General features: G+C 36.9%; 1 protein-coding gene across 1 annotated transcript in view; it reads left to right on the top strand.

The window, feature by feature from the left end:
* The window catches only part of LOC134793010 (peroxisomal acyl-coenzyme A oxidase 3), a 310171-nt gene extending 294494 nt beyond the window's left edge, over positions 1–15677 (top strand). Inside the window, exon 15 of the mRNA XM_063764525.1 lies at positions 15665–15677. The gene's annotated coding sequence lies outside the window, so the exon portion shown is untranslated. The remainder of the gene's footprint in view (positions 1–15664) is intronic.
* The last annotated feature ends 9874 nt before the right edge of the window (positions 15678–25551 follow it).

Here is a 25551-nt window from a genome sequence, read left to right as displayed (position 1 = left end):
AATAAAATTATTTACTTGTACCTTTCACGTCGAACGATGGTCCCTGTGTAGGGATTGCAAACCGGATTGATTTTCAATCCGGTTTGCATTTTGGCCTCAATCCGGTCGCATCCGGCCGGACCGGATCCGGTTAGGTATAAGGATATTAAAGTTAATTAAATGACATTTTTTTCAAGTTTTATGCGTTATATGAGAAACAAAGGGTATTTTTACAACTGTATTCATAAAACAAAAATTTGAAGTTAATAAGAAATAACTTTTTAACAATAAAATAAAACTAAGTATTAAAAAGTGTCACGTAGTCAATCTTAATTTAAAAATAAAATTTGAAATGTAAGTCATTTATTAATTTTATTATATTTAATCATTCACATTCTGCTCAAATTTATACGTTTACAATAAAAATATAAATCTGATTAGATTCCAAAGCCTGTTAATGGGATAATTATGGGATGGGAAATGGAACTCCTTGAAAGGACAAGTTTTCGTAACTGTTCTTTGATGGAATTATTTGTAACGCTGACATCCATTCTAGTAACAAGATATTTTACTTTTAACCAAAATTGTATGAAATGCGCTCCAATATTATCTTGCTTTCATTTTTTATCCGTGAAAATAGTTTTATAGCCTAAATCACAAATAAATAAATAATTCATGAATAAATATTTGGGGATAATTTTATACAGATCGACCTACTCGTAGCCCCAAACTAAGCAAAGCTTGTAATATGGGTACTAGCTAGCTCTAGGTCGAACTACTAGGCGACGATATATATACGTATAGTATATTGATAAATACATGCTTATATACGTAGAAAACACCCATAACTCAGGAACAAATATCTGTGTTCATCACACAAATAAATGCCCTTACCGGTATTCAAACCCAGGACCATCGGCTTCATAGGCAGGGTCACTGAATGGTCACTACTCAGTACTCACTAGGCCAGACCGGTCGTTACAAATGCCTTCCATGGCATCTCCATCCTTTAATTCTTACTTCTAATTATTTAAGTAATCGTCGTATCGTGCCGATTCGTGCCACCAACATGAAAGAAGAGGAAATCCTCTTCTGTTCTCAATCATCGTCATATTAAATATCTTCATAATTCACTAAATTTGGATTTTTTTATTCGTTCTTTATTCTGTTTAACTTCTTTCTTCTATCCGTCGCCTTTATCTCACCTAAAACGCGCAGTGGGTGCTGCGTGCGGTCTTTTTTTCTATTTTCCCGGATCGTAGCTCCTAAAAAGAGCCGGATCCGGCTGGATTAACGGATCCGCCGGACCGGATTGCAATCCCCTGTGTCAGTTCATTTTTAGAAGGAGCTGTCACGTAAAATATTTGCAGATATTTTTTGAAAGGTTACCACTTTAATTTAAGTACATATTTAGAAATGTAACATTGAAGTAATAAGAATACGGTAAAAATAAAAACATATCTCCGACAAATTAGATTGAATATTTTTTTATAAAGACCATCATTCCACGCCTGTATACTATACAATATATACATACATATGTAATTCTAATGAATTATAAATGATTTAATCCATTAGCGATGATATACCTAACTCTATTATCACCAATACTCCTCCAACCCATTCTCCGTTCAATCAGCCATTCCACCTGCCCGCCATAAACATCGAAGAAGCAAAACGTATGTGCACCGACGTAAGCCGAACAAATCTGGGCACTGGATAGCGGGGCTGATCGACAAATCCCGCAGATTACCGCTGATACAGGAGCGAGTTTATGAGACAAGCGGCCTCTGCTGGACTCTGACCGGACAGGGCTGGCACACAATCGTTTTTTTTAACCATCGAGAAACTCATAATACTCTCGAGAAGTTTTCTTTAACGCCTTGCAGAGAGAGGAGTCAATAAAGAGGTATATTCAACATTTAGTGTCCGACCAAAACCGCGTTTTTTGTCGAAAAATTTGGTCTAGTTTCAGCCCAATTAACATGATTATCCGTGTATCACTGTACCAGTTTACGACGTTAAAATACACTACACAACTCATTTATACAAGGTGTAACATAAATAGTGGGGATCCGTGTAAGCCATATTCGGTATCATGTTCTGATTAGGAAAAAGTAGAATAAAAATTGTTTTAAACGCGAAAACATTTTTTTTTCTAAGGGGCAGGTCGTACGAGTCGGCCAACCCTCCATACAAAGTTCAAAAATTTAGAACACTATGCCGAATATGCTTTTAAACGGATCCCCACTGTTTTTGTTACACACTATATAAAAGACCTGAAGGTCCTAAAACAAATTGTACCTAACTACACCGGTGCCAACCCTACGACTCTGTCTCGATAGAAGGAAGGTAGTCCGAATAATATTTTGGCTTACAGAACGAGTCTAACTTTTAATAGTGTTGCCATGTTTATGTTACGGCCGGCGTCGAACCCGCACCGAGGGTCCCAGATCAGGTGCTTTGATTGAAGTTGCCTAACGGTTTTTACGATGCGAGCTCAAGACTTGGACCGTACATTTCGGTGTTTATGATCTGAAGATGATATGATATGAAGGTTTGATGAATTATTGTCATAGCCTGGTTATTCGAAGCAAAATATCGACTCAAGTTAGACTCAAATGTTATCGATACCACTTGCAATACGACAGCAATGTCTGAATCGTAATAAGAAGTAAACATTATTTATTAAGAGTATCAGTATCAGTTATTTTACTATTTTTATCGACATCGACTTATGTAAGTATCACTTGTCCTCGCATTTTTTAAACGTCAAACGGAATTGCACTCATCAAACCGGGGTTTAATTGTAAAATAAACCATTATTAAAGGATTAATCAATATGTTAAATCAATCAATACATTACGGCATTTGATCGATCGATTGATTTCGTTGCTCCTACTTAGCGAGCAATTGCCTATAATTGCATGCCAAGATCACTGATAGATAGATAATCTTTTTTTTTTTGATAGATACATTATCACTGGTCTATTAAGGCAAATATCACTCAAGACCATCAAGATCAATAAACTTTGATTGAGGTCTAAGATGTTAGTCATAGTTGTCAAGTGTGCGACGCGCGTGTTACCAATAACTTACGCCATGACAACATGCCAGCTATTTGTTGCTCTGTACATAACGCTCAACCATAGACAGAGTATTACTAAGACGTGTAAGTATAGTACAAGGAAATAGCCGCAAATACAGGTGAGATAAAGCGATAGAGAGATAGAGCGCGTTTTTGATTTTAAACAGGCACTCTTCTACATTCTAGACCTACGGCCCCGAGGGATCACATTATATTATTGTCACTGGCAAGTTCCGAAGTGGCACATAAATACTTTACACGTCTTAGTACCCCTTTGTCTCGCAACAGTCCATAAGGGCGAGAATGCATCAAGCACGTAGTCGTTACTAGCTTGTCTCAATTGTCGCCGGCGACCTTATTGATAGGCCGTTGTCGCCGACCAATTTGTTCAATTACTGGTAATCAATTAACGGGGAAAAATTGGTGCAGTTTAAAATTGGATAGGAGATAAAGTAGAGGTTTCATTAGGCGGTTTAATGAGAAGAAAAGAAAAGTTGCAATGTCTTGTTGTTACACCATGCTAGAAAAATCGTGGTCGTATTAAAAGAGAAGGTTAATTAAATAATTTAAGGAAAATTATAAAACACAAAATATTGTTCCTAAAGTTGAACAAGACATAAGTTATACAGTGAATAACTATGCAGTCTTCAGTTAGGTACCCAGCAGTAGATACTGGAAGTGACAAAACTAACTAGAGGCGGATCAAAACTGCTTTTAACTGCTTAGAACCGGTGCGCGGTTAGGAATTAGAAATTAATTTGTAGAGTAAATTAATTAATTTTACTCATTGTCAATACTTATTCCGTGCCAGATTAAAAATGATAAAATCAAATCAGGCTAGTCATATTAATATTATTAAGTGCAGTTCAGAAACATTAACAACTGCTCTTGCCTCTTACAACACGATTAGTAGTATTTAGTGTTACGACGGACACTTAACGTAAACATCGACCAAATAAAAATAAAGTTAGGCGACAATCGCACCCTTTTAGCGAAATGTCAGCGACTAATCGTAAAGCAGAGGCGTAATGCAGCGTGGTACGGCGATTCGGGCTGTTGCTTAAAAATGTCGCAGGTATGTTGTCCAATGGCTGGTTAAACGGTTGATCAGAACATCAAAACAATTGAAGATACACAAACAAAAGCCCGATAACTATTATTGGTCAAGCAAATCTTGTCAGTAGCAAAAGGCGACAAATTAGAAAAATCGCGGGTTAGCAAGACTGTTTTCGAATAATTAGAAAATCGCGTGTCATCTGTGTTTTTTCTGTGGAATGTGGCTTGTGAATGACAGCCATCTTGTTTGTTTACATACTGAATCGTTGCTATTTCAAGAGAAATTTCTGCTGTCACCATTAAATATCAATATATTAAATAAGATTGTGCATAAATGTGCCTACAATGTACAATCAATACAATCATGCTCGTTGATCGTAAATATTTGTAAAATTTGAGGTTATGGTACTCGTAGTTACATGTTTTGGTTCGATGTACATTGCTGCTTTTCTTAGCGCAATACTGCTCTTTGAGTGTTGCCCTACTACACTTTGCTGTACATTTCTACTGACATACTTTGCTTGACAGACAGGAAACTTGAATTATGTCGCCTGGCAGTCCACGTGGCTGTTTGAAAAGTCCTTAGGTACTAAGAGCAAGTACCGAACAACGTTATACGATCACACTTGACATTGGCAAAATCATCATAAATTTTCATGGAAGCCATATTTTAAAAGAAAATAAAACCTCTACGCGCGGTGGCCTTGGTTCACTTGATTTTCGTACGTATGAATTAATACTGATATTTCTGTAAGAATCTGAAAAAAAAACCATTGTTTCATTATTAAGCACGAATCATTCATTTATAGGTTTTCATCTATCGGTATGAGAGAAGTAATACCATTAGTATTTGTACTAGACTAAGCTATGTATTAGGGTGATTCACTTTTGTATGGAGAAAAAAAAGTTGTAATATTTTTCCTGACTTTGCTCACCAATGGAGTCTCCCCACACTAAAAACTATCTATTTCAATTTTCAAAAGAATCGAATAACGTTTAGAGGTTGCACAAGTTGAAAAGGTAGAGTGAGAACCCCATACATTGCGTGAAAATGAACTATGTTCTAAAATGACAAAATATAATGAACTGATACTAAAATCGAATGAGAAAACTGAATTTTGCGTCTAAAACACGATAAAAGCACTTTTCCTTTGCAAACAGGTGGAAAAACTGAAAAATCTTAATTAGAACATTTATCGAGTAACCAAAATCCAAGTTTACTACTAATTTTAAAATTTATTTATATGTAGAAGGTTCAGTATCACACTACTCTCCGCTTTGATGGTAGCCGCTTAAACCATTTTCTACCCTCCGATGTAGAGTCGTTGGTTATTTGAAAAATCTTTGTTGATGTTGTGCAACCTATAAATGTTGACCGATTTTAATTTTTTTTAACGTATAATATTTTTTTATCAGTTAGAACAAGAATTCGAGCAAAGTCAGATGAAAATCGAAAATTCGGAAAAATGAAACACCCTACTATGTATAGTAACTCGACTAGAAATGAAAATGAGAACTAGCAACAGTCAAGCCGCGTAAGCCTCAAAGGCGACAATAGTAAACCTCACCTGATCTGTATTCGTACTGCATACAGAGCTTACGGAATATTGGCGATTGTTTGCTAACAGACAGGCTATTACTGAACCGGTGAGCTCCATCTTAGGCTCTCTCTTCACTTTCCATCAGGTGTGACTAGAGCCAATCGCCGATCAGTTTATAATATAAAAAAAAAGACGTGTAATCACATTCTTTTTTAGTTCTACAAAAGTAGTTTATTTGTAAAATAATTTTTAAGTCTAAGATAAAAACGTGTTTTGAATTTCACAGCTGAATTAGGTGATATACCTTGAGTCTTAGGGTCCGTTGGACCTTCAAGATGGTTCTAACGACTTTTTACGACGTGCTGCCCGATTCGAACTTTAAGAACGTTTCTTCAAACAAAATGTCACTTTTGACACTGATGTACGTAATATTTGATGTACCTAATAGGGTCGGTGGTCATTCCCGTGTTTCACGGTAAACTTTACAATTACTTTGTAGGTATTCTTAAGTAGGCTGTGAAGTGGATTAGCCAAAAAGACAAACGAATCACACTATATAGTCATGCGACAAGCGCTCGCTAAGCGACGGTGATATCAGGCCTAACCTGGCTCAAACCGGTTCTAACCGGCGCTAACCGCCCCGCACCAGTTAAATCCGGCCGCCAAACTTACGCCCTCTAATGGCTTTTGATGGTTATTAGATTGTATGGAAACTTCACACTTACTTAACATGATTACGATGGATATGTTTAATTTGTTGATTTTATTTCAGGTACAATTTGAAGAAATCAGAAATTTGACACAGATACAATAAAGATTTGTTAAATTACTTAACCTAGCTGTCGCCATACGATCGAAGTAAAGTTAGATAAGTGTTAAACTCTCGCGTTTTGTACACATAATTAATGTCATTAACGGGTCTAACGCGATTCAATTTCATTATTTTACCTTTTAAAAATATTGAAATTAAAATTACGGCATTAGACTAACGGGTCTGATGACAATGATTATGTTAAACATATATTTATGTCTGGTATTAGTTTTCGTTGCTGGAAATGATAATAGGTACCGTAAAATGGGGTTATTAGGTGCAAAACTGACATTCAAACCTCGATAACATTTTATTTTTACATATGCAAACTGAATGGTGTAATATAAGTGTTCCGGACGTTTGTATTTTAGTTTTTATTTTATTTTGGGTAGTTCCATTTCATAACTTTGACGATATACAGGAAATCCCACCTCACCCCGTAGTCCCTCGTATTTTCATACAAAGGTGATTTTGGAAAATTGTTGCATCGACTTTTTTTTATTATGAGTATTACTATAGCTCCATTTTAAATTGGAATACATTATTTTGTAGCAGTAGCCTTAAAATCCCATCTCACCCCCCTTTCATACCTCCTCTCCCCATTCATAACCCAACTCTCCCCGCGAACCCTACTCACCCCATTTTACGGTACAAATAAATTAAGTACATCAAGTAGAAATTTTACATACAAAATTTCTACTTGCTCTATTTTCTTTGTACCTACATATATTATAACAATTTTAGCGTAATTTTATTGTATAGGAGCGGCTTTTTGGTGACGGGTTCGCGTGACTCTTAAAGCTTTCACAAAAATTTCTGGGAAGTTATGGGAAGTTTCATAGTTAACTTCTGAGTAATTTTAATCAGTTGCCAATTGTGGTTGGTGATTATGATAGGTGCTCAGAAGTTCTGTTTCATTTCTCAAGCTCTGAAAATCGGTATTTGTTGTTCTAAGAAGTGTGCAGAAAATGATACGTTTCGCACTAGAGCATTTTACTTTCCCAATGCGTTTTTTTCTCTTTCATATTACGATAAGCAATTTAAATTTGATATTAAATGGATTTATTGTACACTTTTCATTCTGATATTTCACTCCCCATTCAGTAAATTTATAACGATACATACTTTTACCTAAATTGTTAATTGAAAGTACCTACCCTCAAGAAATACTATAAAAGTTTATACTTAGTATTTTTTTTTAACAAATTTTGTGTTTATTTGTTTAACTCGGGTGAAAAGTACCATTTCATCCCTTGGTTAACAATCTACTATTACCGTTAAAATCATTACTGCCTCATTAGACGTATTTTCTACCTCTAAAATTATCACCATTAACACTCTAGAAATTAAATCTGCATACATTAAGTAGACCACAAAGAAAGCATCAGTCCCACTAATATAACAAATGACAACTGGCCGCCATTAGCCCCCGAATTAATCTAAACAGGGTGACCATTCTTCATTAGCACAAAGGGACCTTTGTCCCGATTGTAGTGACTGAGCCGTGATCCCTTCACAATACTACGTCACCCTACAATGGGGTGATAAATCGTTGTTTTTTAGTGTTTATTGATAACTGTGTTGGATTTGTGGGTTTAAGTGACGATTGACTGAGTTAGGTTTGGCGTGGTTATTTGGTTATCCGTTAATTTTCTTGACAGCCAACGGCGGCTGTACCCATCTTGCCGCTGGCCTCGAAATTTAATGTAAGTATAGTACAACGGAAGAACAGCGCTGGCTTTGCCAGCAAAACATGCTGAGTTGTGACCCTTTTATGGCATTTTTCACTAAATGTTATACATTGTATATTTGTCAACATATTTTTGTCATCTGTGTTTGTTTGTCATAAATAAATGTATTTCTAAATGTATTTCTATTCTAAAAACTCCATGCTTACATCTATCATGATATTCATGATATATGATAAAAATTATAACAAGAGTTGAAAATATTTTGTTCTATTAATCGTAACCACATGTGCGTAGCTTCCATATCTTACAGTCACTTAGGCACATGAAGGCCTCTTTATGTTTGTGTTAAACATACTCAATTTTCTGCAAGTAGGAGTGCTATATATCTCACTGTTTTGACATTGGAAATGTCTTTTCGTTCGCTCCAGTATACGGTCCGATTTCACGAAAAAGTGCGATCCCCTTATATCTCGGAAAGTTGTGAAGATATGATATTAAAAAATAGGCTCAAAAGACGCATAATCACGAGAGCTGTAAGGTGCAAAAATAATTATTCGAGAAAGTCAAAAACAAAAAAAGTTATGGTCGAAATAGTGAAAATAAAATTCAATTTTTTCCGAATTTTTGATTTTGGTGCTCGATAATTTGAAAACAAAGAATGATATCAAAAATTTGAGAAAAACGGCTCTGGACAATTTAGTCAGCTACAATTTGAGCCTAAAACAAAGACGATCGGGCTAAGGGTTTGCCCTGTAGCCTAACCTTAAAATAGTCAAAAAGTCAGAACGACATTTTTCACAGGACATTTATGACTTCATGTTTCGCAGAGTTCGTTATCGGTGTTTGTTGTGAATTATCGGGATTATGACGGCAGAATAACACTTGCACTGCGTGGGCTTTCAAAATCGCTGCAGATTTTTCTTGGTCTAACTCTATCTATCCTGTTTGAGACGGGCGTAGATAACGCACTATTCGACAATCTATGCATTCTTGTGGTGGTGGAAATAGAAATATAGTACCGAAGATAGAGCTGATGCTGAACCCTGGTTGTACCTAGCGGAACTCAGGTTTGGTGCAACATAGGCACACGCTGTTTTGGACACCCGATTCGTCATGATGAGCACATGGTAGAGCATTACCCAAGATAGCTGATGCTGAACCCTGGTAGTACCTATTGGAACTCAGGTTTGGTGCAACATAGACAAACGCTGTTATGGTCATCTCTCGTCGCGTCAAACTGCTGTCAAGAAAATTTCATATCTTGCAGCAAATGGGCCGCTGCCGATCACCACTTCTCGAGTTGACTACGGATTTGCCGTGTAATAATTTTCTTGTACTTTGAACATTAATATATCCTGCTTATTAATCGAAAAATGAAATATGTACCTATACTTATGCGCCACGGCAACAATTATTCAAACTTGGATACGCGTGTGGAAATTTTGCAATTTGTTTGTTCACATGCGTTATGTCCAGGATACTTGTGTTAGTCTAAGAATAAAATAATTATCATTCAACGTTGTAGTTTTATTTTGTAACTTTTTCCTTATCCAGACTTTCTCGTCGCTCAGCGACAATATTTTTTCGAATTCCGTAGATTCATTTCCAATGTGCTCGATAGTCGTGTGAGGCACGAAATTTGTGAATTTTTAATTACCTGCCGTTCCCAATTCCCCACTCCCCCCTACTTTATGGTTTACGGTTTGTGCTAGTGCTGCACTCTGGCGGCAGAATATTGCAGTATTATTCCCTATAAATTTAAAATTTTAAGTGTTTTTTTAACGGCTGTTATGCATTTTAGGAACTGCATTAAGCTGCTACGGCGTAGCACGCGCTACGAAAAAATAAACGCGTTAAGAGCGGGAGTATCCGTGCGTAGAGTTAGACGTGCTACGTCAAGTATATAGCTTATAGAGAGATATGTATGCATTCTTGCTGCCAGGTTTGTGCAAAGTTAGCGTGGTCGAAAACCATGTACATATTTAGATAGTATAGTTAGGTTTATATATATAGATGAGTTATTATTAAGTCGTAAGTCATAAGTTATTTATTAGTAAAACCAATTTACACGTTATAAATTATAAAACATAATTACATATGCCGTAAAAATACACAAATCAATATGAAATAACCTTAATCATGACATATTATTAATAAATTACCTATACAAATATAAATTATTTCACATCCTTTTCGTGGAAATTTATGAATTCATTATAATCGTAAAACGGGTGCTCAATAAGCCAGCGTTTGAGGCGACATTTAAAAATGACCAAATTTTGGGCGCTGGTGATGCTGTCAGGGAGGTTGTTGTAGACGGCAGGCCCCATGACATGGGTCAGCTTGGTCGACTTGGTCAACTTGCGGCCCACGCCGACGACCTTATGGGCGATACGCGTATTGTAGTTGTGTACCATACTATGCGTTTTGTGTACTTATACTATGGCAAACCAATATTATTAAGTAAACATTATGTACCTATGTCTTAACCCGCTCCTCATCAATCTAGTCCAGCTGTGTTGGAGCTTACGGACTGCACTAACCCGCAATTGATGGCCAATCGACTGGCTAATGACCACACCACCAATACGACCATTATATTAAATCTGACTGTACCTGCAAGGTGATTTACTACACGGTTTACAAGTCTTGGGGGATATGTGCTAATCAAATCTTCGGTCATGCAATCACAGGTATAAATAAACAAACATATTATATAGGTACCTATAGAGAAGCAAAAAGTATAACACTTTAAACTCTCGCGTTTTGTACACATATTTAATTACACAAACGGGTCTACCGCGATATAATTTCATTGTTTTTACCTTTAATTCCGACGTTTCAGCTGAGTTGCACCAGCTGTGGTCACGGAAAGACTGACGTCCCAACAAATGTCAACGGAGATATTAATAAAACAACACTAAACTACCCGAAATTAGTTTATAAAAATGTTCGGGGTAGACAAAGAAATTGTAGCTACCCGTTAAAGTTTAATGTTTATTGTCCACGGCACGACACGCAACACTCACAGTATCCAGCGGATATATCTTCGGACCAGTGTACGGATTGATTGGGACGTCAGTCTTTCCGTGACCACAGCTGGTGCAACTCAGCTGAAACGTCGGAATTAAAGGTAAAAACAATGAAATTATATCTCGGTAGACCCGTTTGTGTAATTAAATAAGCAAAAAGTATGGTAATAAAATGAAATAAAATAAGTTTTTTATCAAATTTCATTTTTGATACAAGATTTTATCGCTGACTATACTCTTGGCAACTAATACTCGTCAAGACAATTCTAACAAACCCAAACACAAGTAAGTTACGTCGGCCACCTCCTGTCTCCATCGTCAGATCAGCTTGATGGTACCGTAATATTGCCTTGTCACCCAACTTACATAAGTATGTAAAGTTTAAGCTCAATTGAATGAAGGGAAGTGGGTCTAATTTAGCTTAGCAAGACTTTCGATAGAAAAGCGCAAGCTCAAAGTGGTTCACCCGTATAGGAGGAGCCAGTAGAGACATTGTCAGTAGAAAAAAGCGCGAAACTCAAATTTTGGGTGGCAAATCGGTCCGTCGCGACTACGCCTTTTTGTACTGACTAAATTGGTTTGCCATAGTATAACAACGGATACACTATTATAACACAACTTTTTTGGGTCGGGAGGTAAAAAATAAAAAACCAAGTGCGAGTCGGATTCGCCTACTGAGGGTTCCGTACTTTTTAGTATTTGTTGTTATAGCGGCAACAGAAATACATCATCTGTGAAAATTTCAACTGCCTAGCTATCACGGTTCATGAGATACAGCCTGGTGACAGACGGACGGATGGACGGACGGACAGCGGAGTCTTAGTAATAGGGTCCCGTTTTTACCCTTTGGGTACGGAACCCTAACAATCGACGGAGAAGTTGATATCTGAGGGCCTAATTACTCTTTAAAGTTTAATTGAAGTAAAAGAGAAAGATGCCCGAGATTAGCGAACTTCGGTGTTCGCGGTAGGTCCCCTGTTATCCGAATCATAAAATTTTGATTTTCCTGCTTCACATCTTGTTGCTCGCAAAACGTAGGATGGACATTGGACCAACAGTCCATCAAGAATTTACTACGGTAGGTGTCTAGAGGAACACAATACGTGTTGATTTAGCGAAGTGGGTGCGAGGCAGATAGATGCCATCTTCAGATAGCCGAGACAAACGGTGCCCTATACAAACGGAGGGAATAAACATCAATGCGTTTGTGCTAAATCTTCGAGAATGGTCATCGCTGAGCGAGCCGGTACTTGATGGTAAAAAATATAAAGTAAACACGGACCTAAATATGTATAACAAAATACTGAATTGGTTTGATGATGTTAACTACTAAAGTGAATGTTTTGACTTAATGAATGAGATTTCGGACCTAATCATTTAATATTTTAGTGCAGTTGCTTTCGCTTTATTATTGCTCAGCTCTTTAACAGGTATTTAAACGGAAAATAGGTGTTCAAGACATAAAAATCGAGAAAAAACCTGCAGGTAATACATTTGCGAACAAAATTAAAATGTATATGCAATATGACGAATATGGCCACGTCTATCGCATGCATCCGATCCGGATAGGTTGGCTAACATAGCCACCAAGTGGATGCCGGTAAAGAAGAGTGGGCGGGGTAGGCCCAGGAGGAGATGGCGAGACGACTTTGACACCTTCCTTTACAACTGGCCGGAGGAAGCAGAAAATCGGGAGTTATGGAGAACCAGGGGAGAGGCCTTTGCCCAGCAGTGGGACACTCAAATAGGCTAAAAAAAATGCAATCTACACTGAGCTGAGACTATTATATAAGTTCATGTAAAATGAGTGGGTGCCTTTTAACCAGCTTGACGTTAATACATAGGCTTCTTAATGAAGTGAAGCAGTAGTGTATAAAATATGTATCTGCTTTTTTATTGTTAAGATTCAGATTCAACAGAAGATCAGGTCATATTATAAACAGGAGCTCAAAATCATCACCCTCCTTCATTCAGACCAACCATCAAAAACTCGCTATTTTCAGGCTGACTTTAACACCTCTAAGACAAGATGAAAAGGCCGTCAACAGTCAGATAAACAAAACGTCCTCGTGACAGGTGACAGGTGACAGGGGACGCGTCACGGTAATCCGCGGCCGTCAGCCCCGACGTGATAAGCCGTTTGATCTTTCGGAAAAGTCTCGTGCAAGCGTGGAATTATGTACTTACCGCGTACAACTTGGAGGACAATTCAAACTTACACTTTGACATCAAAATGATAACTAAATGATGTCAGTCGTGCGTGCATTTGTACGTACTTGCCCGTACATGTATTGGCGCAAGCGAGACTCACGGACGACTGACATCATTTAGAGATTTAGATTGGCATCTTAAAGGGGCCCACTGATTAACAGTTCGCCGGACGGTATCGACCTGTTATTTAGAACAAAATTTTGACAGTTCCGAACAACTGACAGGCCGATACCGTCCAGCGGACTGTTAATCAGTGGGCCCCTAATAAAACCGCTAGCGCGCTACCTATCTTGGCTACATACATTAGCGGCCAGCGATGGACGCAGATGCTGATTTGATTGTTTATATTTATTTTATTTAAATGTCATTAATTGTCGTCAAGAAAAAACTATTTGGTTAAGAGCGGTCGGACTAGTACTCCGGAATCCGGATGGGTCACAAGTTTGAATCTTGCCCGAAGCAGTGAATTTTTTCATTAATGAGTCATCCATTTTTCAAAACCTTCAAGTCAGATAATCTCTTAAATTGAAGACGCTTTTCAATTAGATGTTAAAGAAGCGTGTCCAGCAGTCAATGTTCACGAGTAGCCATTAATTGTCTCGGCTTACCTGACCGCCCATCTAGCGTAGGCAGTTAGGAGGTCTATCGCTAACATATGGCAGTGTCTTGTACGATTCAACCCTGTTCTCGAGGTGCGATGTCACCAGATATTGATGGCTACTGGTAATACGACTTGCCTTAGATATATAAACACTACAGAAAGAGACATGCTCTATATATGTTTCAGACACTGAAAGAGACATACTTACATGCCTTTAGGGAGTTTAGGGCGATACCTAATTAATCATCTATGGTTTATTAAGGATTTTAGACCAACAACCCCCCCCCCTTTGGCGAGATCTCGTGAGATATGTTTCGACCACCTCCCTCCCCCTTTAGTCTCACGTGAGATCTTTCAAATTTTGTATTTTGAGCACAAATGCGTTTGATTTATTAAACAAAATACAATTTGCTTTACTATTTTCTATTAAGAGTTGTTAATATAGTCCGTTAAGAAATTGTAGAAAATGATCTTCCTACGCTGTCCCATTTTTGACGTAAAAGGCTTAAACATGGCAACAAATTAATATAAAAATTAGATTTTGGCATATGACTAGAAATATGTTTTACTTTAAAATTAATCTGATTCTCTCAAATTTTTACACTATTTGTGGCCTGAAGCCGTCTTGGTCATTTTCCGGGATTAGTCCCTTTTTTTTACCATATGATGATATGACCTATTTCTGTGTATAGGTTAGCGTAGTTACCTCAAGCAATTACCGAGACACAGTTGCGGTCCGTCGTAACATACGGCTGTCTTGTCTAATTCGGCCGTGTTCTCGCGGCGCGCCGTCAGCGCTTATTGATGGCTCTGATTAAAACAGTTGCTGGAAGAGACACCTACTCAAGATATTCTAGCTGAATATGGCAGTGGCATTAAGAGGGGGAGTAAAATCAGGAAATTAGGAGACATAAGATATGGCATGCCGAGCGAACGACGGAAGTTGCACGGGTCTTTTTTTATCTTTTATCTCAATTACCATGATAATGTACTTTTGTTTAAAACTAGCGACCCGCCCCGGCTTCGCAGGGGCTACACAAAACCTTAATAAATTATCAGAGCTTGGAAAGGGTGAGCTATTTGCCTTATAATATGACGTAAGATATGTCAAATTATAAGGTAAAAAGCTCACCCTGTCCGACGTCTGCAAATTATACACCTAAACCTTCCTCAAGAATCACTATATTGATAGGTGAAAACGGCATACAAATCCGTTCAGTAGTTTTAAGTTTATCGTGAACATACATACTTACATGTACAAACAGACAAACGCAGCGGGGGACTTTGTTTTATAAGGTGTAATGATTTTGCTCGTCAGATCCCTCGTCTATTTTATAATAATAATAATAAATCATTTATTTCAGACTTCGATCCATACATAAAAATAAATAAAATTAGGTATAGGAAAATTCATGATTAGACATTACAATTAAATTAAACTTAGCATTTGATAACTGATAAAGTATACCGATACTGATATACAGGATGATTCGTGAGACGTGAGCAGGACTAATCCTGCACACTCAGTAACTGATAATTGATCGATCACCGTCGTATTTAGGAGAAACAACAACACTTTTTCCTATTTTTTTACTTTTTGGTGAGGGCAAATTTAATTCTCAACAATCATTAATCTAACACCTAATTAACACACACACACACACACAATAACAGGACCTAATTAATCAACATAAAACCTCTTTAACCGTAATGGCATTTTGATTACGAAGAAAATAAAATGTCAAACTTGAGTGCGATACGAGTTTTCAAAAGTAACCAGACCGTGATGAGTGACGCTGATGACAGTAATGACATTCAATTTGACACAGAATATCGGTAGTTTAGTATTCTAATTTTAGAGTGACCATGCATGTCGTAAAAAAATTAATAACTTTTTTTTTCAACACGACTAGAAAATTAACGTTAAATACCTCACTAATACTGATACGAAACAGTTGCTTATAATTAACGATATGCGCAGTGTTAGTCCTGCTCACGTCTCCTGAATCACCCTGTATACTGATATTTATACTAAAATGATACTGCTATGGTATGCAGGGTAACGATATCTATACAACTGAAAATAAATGAGAATTATACATGTTTTCGTGATTTTTTTCCATCGAGCCAACTTTTAACCTCTTAAGGTTTTGCTTGGAGCCCTTGCAAATATAATCTAGTTTTCGTGTGAATATTTTCATGGCATTTAGCCACACGTGTAAAGATTCTATACATATAAAAACTACAATTTTGTATTGACCCTATTTTAAGGAGGTACTTAGATTTATTTTACCCTCTCAGAATTAAGAATTTGCATGGGACATAAAAAAATCGGGTCTCTATTGGTTCCCATAATTTTTTTGTTCCGATTTATTCAGTCCATAACGTTTTCCATCATAATTTTTATTAGTCATATTGTCAATAGTCATAAATTTTAACAATATAAATTGCAGTTCCGATTTTTGCAGGTCACTATTATTGTTAGTCATAAAATTTGTTACTCATAATATTCAAAGTCCAGAAGGTATACCACTACATAATATTGAAGGCAATAAACTTGCTTACAATAATCGTTGTAAGGTCTTTTATTGCAGGTTATAATGATAAGTAGGGGATCTATTGAATTCTCTAAATTTTAAGTTCCGATTTTTTTAGACCATATCGTTTTCCATCACAATTTTTATTAGTCATATTGTCGATAGTTATAAAATTAAACAAAACAAATTGCATGCTTGTCTACCTACCTGGGGATTTTTTTTATTTGGCTTACTGATTTCCCCTCCATTTCTTATTTTTCATGTAGTTTATTAAGCCATTTCATCCCGCCAACGAGTCGACGGAGCCCCGCTTCGCGGGGCTCCTATTTCCGCTCTGAGGGACACAAGGTAACTAACGAACCTACCTGAGGAATCAGATGTTTTATTGTTTGGTTTACTGATTTCCCGCCATTTCTTATTTTTCATGTAGTTTATTAAGCCATTTCATCCCGCCAACGAGTCGACGGAGCCCCGCTTCGCGGGACTCCTATTTCCGCTCTGAGGGACACAAGGTAACTAACGAACCTACCTGAGGAATCAGATGTTTTATTGTTTGGTTTACTGATTTCCCGCCATTTCTTATTTTTCATGTAGTTTATTAAGCCATTTCATCCCGCTAACGAGTCGAGGGAGCCCCGCTTAGCGGGGCTCCTATTTCCGCTCTAAGGGACACAAGGTAACTAACGAACCTACCTGAGGAAACAGATTTCATTTTTCTTTATATGAAGGATGTCATTAAAATGGCCCTTTGTTTGACATAATTATTGAAAGTCATAATGTTTAATATTATATCCTCTAATATCCTAAATATTAGAATATTAGAGGATATCATTTTATGACTATCGAAATTCGAAACAGTAAGTTTATGGGAAACAAAGAGACGACATTAAAACGATATGATTAACGACCATTAGTCCGATAAAATATATGCCTTAAAATATTTCTTAATAATTATTGATATACCTTTGAATGTTATACTCAACAATTTTATAACTTTTGTGATTATAGCGTTTACTATTATAGATGTTTAACATTAGAACTATGAAACGTTATACTTAACAAAAATTATGACTATTGATGTTTATGTCCATAAATTATATGGATATCAATTTCTGACTATCGAAATTCGAAACAATAAGTTTATGGGAAACAAAGGGATCCCAAAAAAATCATATCTTAACAAAGCTTCTTATTTACAGCACTTCTCTTAACTTTATATCCGTAATCATGAGAAATAGTGGGCGTGGGCAGGTGACGTCCCGTACCGGTACCGGTACCGGACCGGTTCGTAACCGGATTAATTTGTGGGCGTGCCGACGGATTGAGTGCTCGGCTGATTATTATAATTCGTATTGACGGGGGTTCACGGGGACTGTAAACAAGAGATTTAGTAGCACTTTCGTTCATTTTGTTTCAAACTTTAGCTTCCTTTGCTTCTACGAATAAAATTGTAGGTTCGAAATGTTTTTTATTATAACCTGTTAATGATTAATGTAATATGAATATGTGGATCAAGTAGGTACGCGGCTTTTTCCACTACGTGTACCTACCTAAAAAATAAATTAAGTTCGGAATGTCACCAAAGCGAAGCGAAGGTCTCCGTTTCAGTTTGGGCCAAAATTTCTTTAGATAGAATAATAGAGCGAGAGCGATAGAAGATCAAGATGATGATTTAGTAAATGTTCTATAACTACTCTGTGAGTACGGTAAATTATATGGTAAAATAATCTCCTTGTTCCGCAAAGTCTATCAAGCTCACAGTAAGTAAATCAAAGAGCACTTACTTCAGCAAAAACCCCCGGCGTGATTAATAGACCCGTGACTGATGACCAACTATTGTGTCACAACAATTAGCGTCACCTGACTCGTTACTCGGACCCTTCAGTGACCCGCGCCTATCACAATGGACAGAGGTTGAGAATAGTAAGTATTTGAGTGTGAGAATCTTTGAATTTTAAGGAGCGTCACGCGCCACGCCAAAATTGCGACCGAAGATATGGCCATCTGGCTGGTTGGTACCTTTAATCTCTATTAACTACTCCGAAAATATACTTCTGCTTAAAATGTTGCTCGTCAGGTGCCTCGTTTATATCACTAGCTATTTGATACTTTTATACTGAAAATTAGACATGTTTTCCTGTTTTTCTCTAATGGGCTAATTAGCCTCTTCTTAAAACGACTCTGTGAAATCGGCACACTTACGCATGTATGTAGGTTCTTCTTCATTGCGCGGTCATTTTGGACTTGAGGTCATAGTATATAAAGAAATTTAACTTGACGCCAGAATACAATGCATAAAACAATAATTCCAAAGACAATCCCATGAATACTCTCTCAATAATCTCCCTAATACGTCCACTAATCACAATAACTGCACCAACGGCAATTATGCGGATGTATATCACCGCTGCATTATCAATTTATAGCCGGTATCGAAACTTGCCGGCAAGTTCGGGCATAAATTAAAACGTATGGCCGGACTAAATGTGGCATTCAATGTAAGGAAGTTGGAGCTTGTGTGTACAACATAGCAGTATTGGCAGCGGTTATAGGCATGAGGAATGTGTGTTAGGATTTGTAGCGAGAAGCGACTCTGTTCTATCTTAGTTATTGGCTCGATTTTTTACCCTAATTGTTCCTTTTAAATGGCTGTCAAGCCTAAATCCGTTTCGCCAAAGCTGAATCATTGTCATCAAACACTCTGTTCCTCATTTTCAGCATAATAATATGAAAACGAATGAAATTAGCATAAAAACGACCTGGACTCATACAGTGACGACTGGTGGGAGCATGCACAAAGCCGTGACGAGTGGCGAAAGACAGGGGAGGCCTTTGCCCAGCAGTGGAACACAATATAGGCTACTAAAAAAATTAAAATATGTGCTGTAATGATAACAGCTGGCTTCGGTACCTGTCTCTGCCTGTCATTCACCTTTGAGCCTAGTGAAAACGCAACCTTATGCACCATAACGCAACCGCAACACTGGATAATATAGCTCTTTAACTCTTTCTTACTAATATTTTCAGCATCTCGAATCTATTGTTTGACCTTACGATGAAATAAATTCACCTTTAAGATCTATAGCATCGCATGCTAACCGTACTGTAACAAAATACTTTGACCTTTATGTAGGTAAGTATATGCTAAATCAATAAGCATATTTCCTTATCCAATGGCAGATCATTTTTAAACTTTCACTTCCATGCTTATTATAATGTGAAGGTATGCACTGATAAGGCATAAAAGGATTAACGCGGCAATTTTGCATAAAGACTTGGACGCAAAATGAATCCCATTGTTATATCGATCTGTCATTTGCTAATCACTTTGTTTTGACGCTAAAACTGATAACAGCATTGTATTGTTAGAACAAACCTGCAGTTTCTTATCTCCCCGTATTTTGACAATTGCATCTTTGTAAATAAATACCACGTTATCTTTTCAATAATGTTGAGGACAAGATTATTGTGTTATGATAAAGATAAACTTGCGGTTTTGTCATTTTCGGTAGCGCAATTTTAGGGTGAAAAAAAATACCACGTTAATGCTTCATCCATTTACTGATAAGAGATAACCGATTTTTATATTATGAGCAAGCCTAGATATTTCCAGATTCTCAGGTAGATCAACAAAAAATATTAACACTTACCTAAATAAATGCAATTTTGATTCGTACAAATGAAATTTTAAATTAGACCAATGGGAGACCTTTTTATAGGCGCCTGGGCAAATTATTTTACAGAAGTCAAATTATGATCGTGGATTTGGGAACACGTCGAACACGGGATTTCGTTTTTGGTTCATTGGCTATCGAATTCGGCCATAAGTTTTGATCTCCATTTTTCACTGAACAGCCATAAGTAACGGAGCCGCGGGAAACAACTCCTGACAACTAAACAAAACCATTTAGCGTACAACCCGCGCCCAACAACGCGTGGCACAATAAACCAATAAAACATGAGAATAAATAAAAATAACTGCCGAGTTATAAATAATGTTGAAGTACTAGTACTGTGTATATCACGAGGCTCAGGGCTTGTCACAGCTGAGTTATGGCGTCACAGAACATAAAATATACAGCAAAAACTGTTGTTCTTCCAACAGTTTTGCCCCATATTAAGAACGAGCACAAACAGAATGTGGATTTGGAACGGCGGAGCTGTGGAGACGCTATGTACTATACAATTTTACAAAACGAAATGTGTATATACTTATTACTGAATAGGCAATATTAAAGGATTAACACGGCAATTTGCATAAGGATTAGCACGCAATCGTAATCCTTTTTGCTATATCAGTCTTTGGCTAATCAGTTAGTCGTCAAAACTGATAATAAATTTTGTTATGGTGAAACTAAGCTTACAATTTGATATCTCTCTTTTTGACAATTGCATCATTTTAAGTACCTTTAAAACAAATATGTCGTTTTTTGATATTTATTCTTTTAAATTAATTTTATTTACTAAGCAGTACAGTTTGGCAACAGAATGCTTACATTTCAATACAATTTTAATTAACTCTAATCTTGAGTTTTATAACTCATTTACCTGAATATTACATGTTACTCTAAAAAACTCAATAAATTCATGTAAAATTTATTATTATTGGTGCAATAAAGAATATATGTATTTACTTACTTACTCTCAGCCATTCATCTTTTTTAAGTTACCCGACACATATATTGCCGAAAATGTCATAATTAGTTTGTTAATACACAACTATCATCAAAACACTATATCAGGCTTTAAAAGCATTCGTTCGTCACTTAGACTTCTCTATTCCTCCACAGCTGTTACAAAAATCTTGTGACTCTAACAGCTACTCCACGCCTACCCCTGTCCGGCATCCTCCACTCCGATTCTCCGCGAGTCCGCGGGGTAATTCGTTATTTTTATTGTTTTTTGTTATTATGATTCTGTCCCTCGGATTACTGCGATGATACACGGCGGCGCTGGATGCGTTTAATTGCTCCGTTCTAGAGCGCATGCGATAAATAAGATTAACTATATCGCTCCCAAGAATATAAATTCGAAAGAGCTACGGATGGATTTTGCTTTGGAACTATTCGTGAATTCATAATCTAACGAGTAAGTAGTTATTTTCTTATAAAATACTCACTGGATTACTGGAGTACTTATAAGTAGATTGGATTTGGAATGAAATTATGAAAACTGACCCCTGAAGATCCATCATACACCGAAATTTATTCAAAACATGGCTGAGAGATGGCATTATAAAAACTTACAGATTAATTAAGAACTAACGTCTTAGGTATGTAAACAACAAAATATAGTGCGACCACAGAAACTTTGCAGCGCAATAATTTGACAGCGAATTAAAAAACTATATATGGCAATGTTTTTTAGCAGTCAGTAAACGTCATTCTCTATGGTATGTGTTTGTCAAAATCGTTTAAATATTCGTTGTGTTTTGTGATGAACGGGAAAAACATGGTGAAACCTTACAAAATCAGCGTGCGGGAATTACTTTTCCGCATGACGAATAATTTTACACTAGTAAAAAATCAGCACTAGGCGATTCAAGCTCAAAAACGACAATATTTACAAAATTTTGAGTTGATGACGGGTAAGTGGAATGAAACATTTTAATACTTGCACCATATCTATTACATAAATAGATAATATATTATAATATTGGTTGGAAGATTGGTTTAGACCAAGGTTTCACAGCAAATTGAACACACGTAATAAGTATAGGCATACTATATTACCTTATGAACTTCCTCTAACATTTCTTTTTCAATATAATTACGCCTTAATGGGAGTAAAAGAGAAAGATGCTCGCAATTTGCGAAATTCGGTGTTTGCTGTAGGCTCTCTGTACCTATTTACCGCTAGGCCGTCGCGGATATTACAAAAGCTCAATAATTTTGATGAAGCCAAATGTCATATTCTCCCAAATCTCCCAATATTATTATCAACATTTTGTATATGTATACATATTAATAGTGACATATATTGTTGGAATTAAATTTATTTAACCATAAATGCACACTAAAAACAGCGACTAAAAATTCAAGTGAGTGAAACCGTTGTCGTATAAACATTTCATAAATGCACAGCTTAAATTTTACATAGACGGTAAATATGGTAGAAATTTCACAAGTATCAAAACTCTTTAATCCATTTTCTGTGGTGTTGTCACATACTGATTTTTAAAAACTACTTTTTATCTAGCGCTGCAAAGTACCTGTGGTCGAACTTTATACCTAATTCATATTAAAGTAAATTATATGTATAACTTAACATTAAAAATTTAAAAGAACTACCTTTTATTAAAATTTAACTAATATTAGATTAAATTAATTGATTCATTGACTAACGCTTGAGTCAATTAGTGGGGAAATAAATATTATTCTAATTAATCTGCTAAATAAATTATTTTAGTAACTATTTCGATCAAAAACACAGATACATCGAATAAACGGTTAGTAATACATACTAAATGAAAACTGGAATAAACAATCGCTATGCGCTTGCATAAAATCTACACGACACAAACAAACCCGGTACCGGATTAACAGCATGGTACTTTTAAGTAATCCCTTTCAGCGTTCAAACGCTACACCATAAAATAGATATCAATAACGAACGGTTAATCCCTTACCTAAGTTTCATTTTGCGCTAATCCCTCATTAAGGGCAAAAGATAACTGATTAGTGATTAGTTTATCACGTTCCTACCTAGGTACCTAGGTGTAGGGGGTTTGCCTGCTATAAAAACTCGCGTAATTTATTTCAAACGTCATTCAATCAGCAACCTTCGTTCTGACAACATGGCATTCTTACTCGACGCAGAAACCATCCTAGCCGGCATTGAGCAGTGGCTACAGCTGGAGCAGGAATGGGGCTCCCCTGTGGACCTCGACGACGCACAAGAAGACTTGGACCGCACTCCTAAGATGAAGACAACATTCAGTTCTTTGGACTTGAAGAAATCCACCTTCGACTCGTCTTTTGTCTTTAAGACTGCAGAGAGGAAACTTGGAAAACACTCTAAGAAATCCATGGAATACTTAGAGTTCATGGAGGACCTGAAGACACCGAAAAGGATAAAGCCGTTTTTCTTCGTCAGCGGGGAAATTTTATCAGCTTCTTCCGTAGAAGAAATTTGTGAAGACATCGACGATGTCTTCAAGTCTTTGGAGAAGCTTTGTTCAGCGACCAGCACCGTTCGATTCAGCCAAGTGAAGAAAAGACCGAGCATTCACGATATAGTTCAATGCAGTATTTCTGCTGCGGATCTTTCGTTCGACGATACTATTGAACCAAGTCAAGATGTAGATAGATATATCGACGAAGTTTTCGACAATCTGCATACCACGTTGGCTTCACTGAGCCGCACTCTAGATTATTCAGAGAAGGAGACTGTAACGCATTTGGTGAAGAAGTTCACTACTATACTGAAGAGTCCAACGTTGAAGTCCAGTCCTGGTTTGAAGAGGATATGTGGCGAGAAGTTTAAGAATTTGGCTGCCTTTTGGCAAGGGCAGGTCGTCAATAGCAATTAATTTTGTATTATGCTTAGGAATTTTTGATAATTGTATTGAGTCATTAGGGTAGATGTTAATTTGGTTTTGTAAGTATACAATTTAGGAACTGTTTCGATGTGAGTGTGATATTGGAACCTTTAGTTTATCTGTATTTATTGGTGTAATTTGTAAGTAATTTATTAAGACATGTTCTAGTTTTTTAAGATTTTAGTAATAAATAAAAAAATCACCCTTCATAATTTGGTTTTAAATTATTTTGATTGTTTTACCTCTAAAAGTTATCTCCAAATGATTCGTATGGCACTCTGCTCTTAAGGCTGTAGGATTTCTTTCAATACACTTGTGCTTACTGCTGGTAGCGTGATAACCTGAAGTGGATCTTGGCCTCTAACACCAAATACCGCCATGCTTCTCTGTCCAAAGCCTTCTAATACAATACATAAACATTTATTTTCAACAGTAAAAGCATTTATTTGAAAGTAGGGTGTTAATAGGATTGTCTGTGAACAAAGTTTTATGCATATTAAGTTACAAAAAAACTTCGCGCCTAAATCAAAGTTTGTCTTTACCAATCGCCGTTTCATCTCTCACCTAATAAGATTATCGCATGCAAGCGATACCTGCCCGATACCCACCACCCAGGACCAGGGCCGCCAGGGCTGGCACACGAGGGCCGTAAATTGACAAAGTGTCCAACTCTCATGAGCAGAATAAGTTGCAGCTTCCGGTCACTGAAGTGGGACACACGGGACACAATTCGCGACTGTCCTGTCGTGTTTTATTAGCGATTGGTTTAACAACTGTTTTCTTGTAAATTTATAAAGTATTCGTATTACTCTCAAACGAAAAGAAAAAAATATCGAGATGGGATGACAAATGCAACGAAAAGTCACATAATTATGTGAGTAAAGTAAAAATATACCGGGATGACAATGCCTCGAAAAGTCACGTGGTTATTTCGATATATGCGTAAAAATTAGTGATGTACCGACTATTGATTTGGCCGACTAGCCGACTAATCGGCGCTCGAATGGCCGATTAGTCGGCCGACTAGTCGGCTAGTCGGCCAGATCATTAGTTTCGTATAAGTTCAGGTGAAAAACAATAGTTTTGCTCCTTTGGTTGCGCTATTCATCATAATTTAGCTTGGCTAAAAGGTTCAAAGACCTATCACAAGAATCCTCGTTCAATTTCTGTCTTTAGTTCTTTTATTTTGCAATCCTGAGCAGACCGTCAGTACAGCTTGTAGGAGGTATTTCCAAGGCTCTATTTCCCGTACGTAGCCGCCAGTTAAGAACCTATCTCCTGTCGTCAGCGTCTTTACGAGCAACGTGCCCTGACTAAGTCTCTAAATTTTGCAATAACGTTAATAGTTTCTCATGGCTCCACCATTAAAAAAAAACAAAAACTGAATAATAATAAAAAAATTAACTATCGAACTTGCACATTAAATTACACGAGAATCAGTTGAGATCGACCTGTAGAGGAAAA

Source organism: Cydia splendana, chromosome 8 (assembly GCF_910591565.1).
Source record: "Cydia splendana chromosome 8, ilCydSple1.2, whole genome shotgun sequence".
Classification (NCBI taxonomy): Eukaryota; Metazoa; Arthropoda; class Insecta; order Lepidoptera; family Tortricidae; genus Cydia; species Cydia splendana.
Note: the sequence above shows the minus strand (reverse complement) of the source record. Positions and strands in the feature narration are given on the sequence as shown.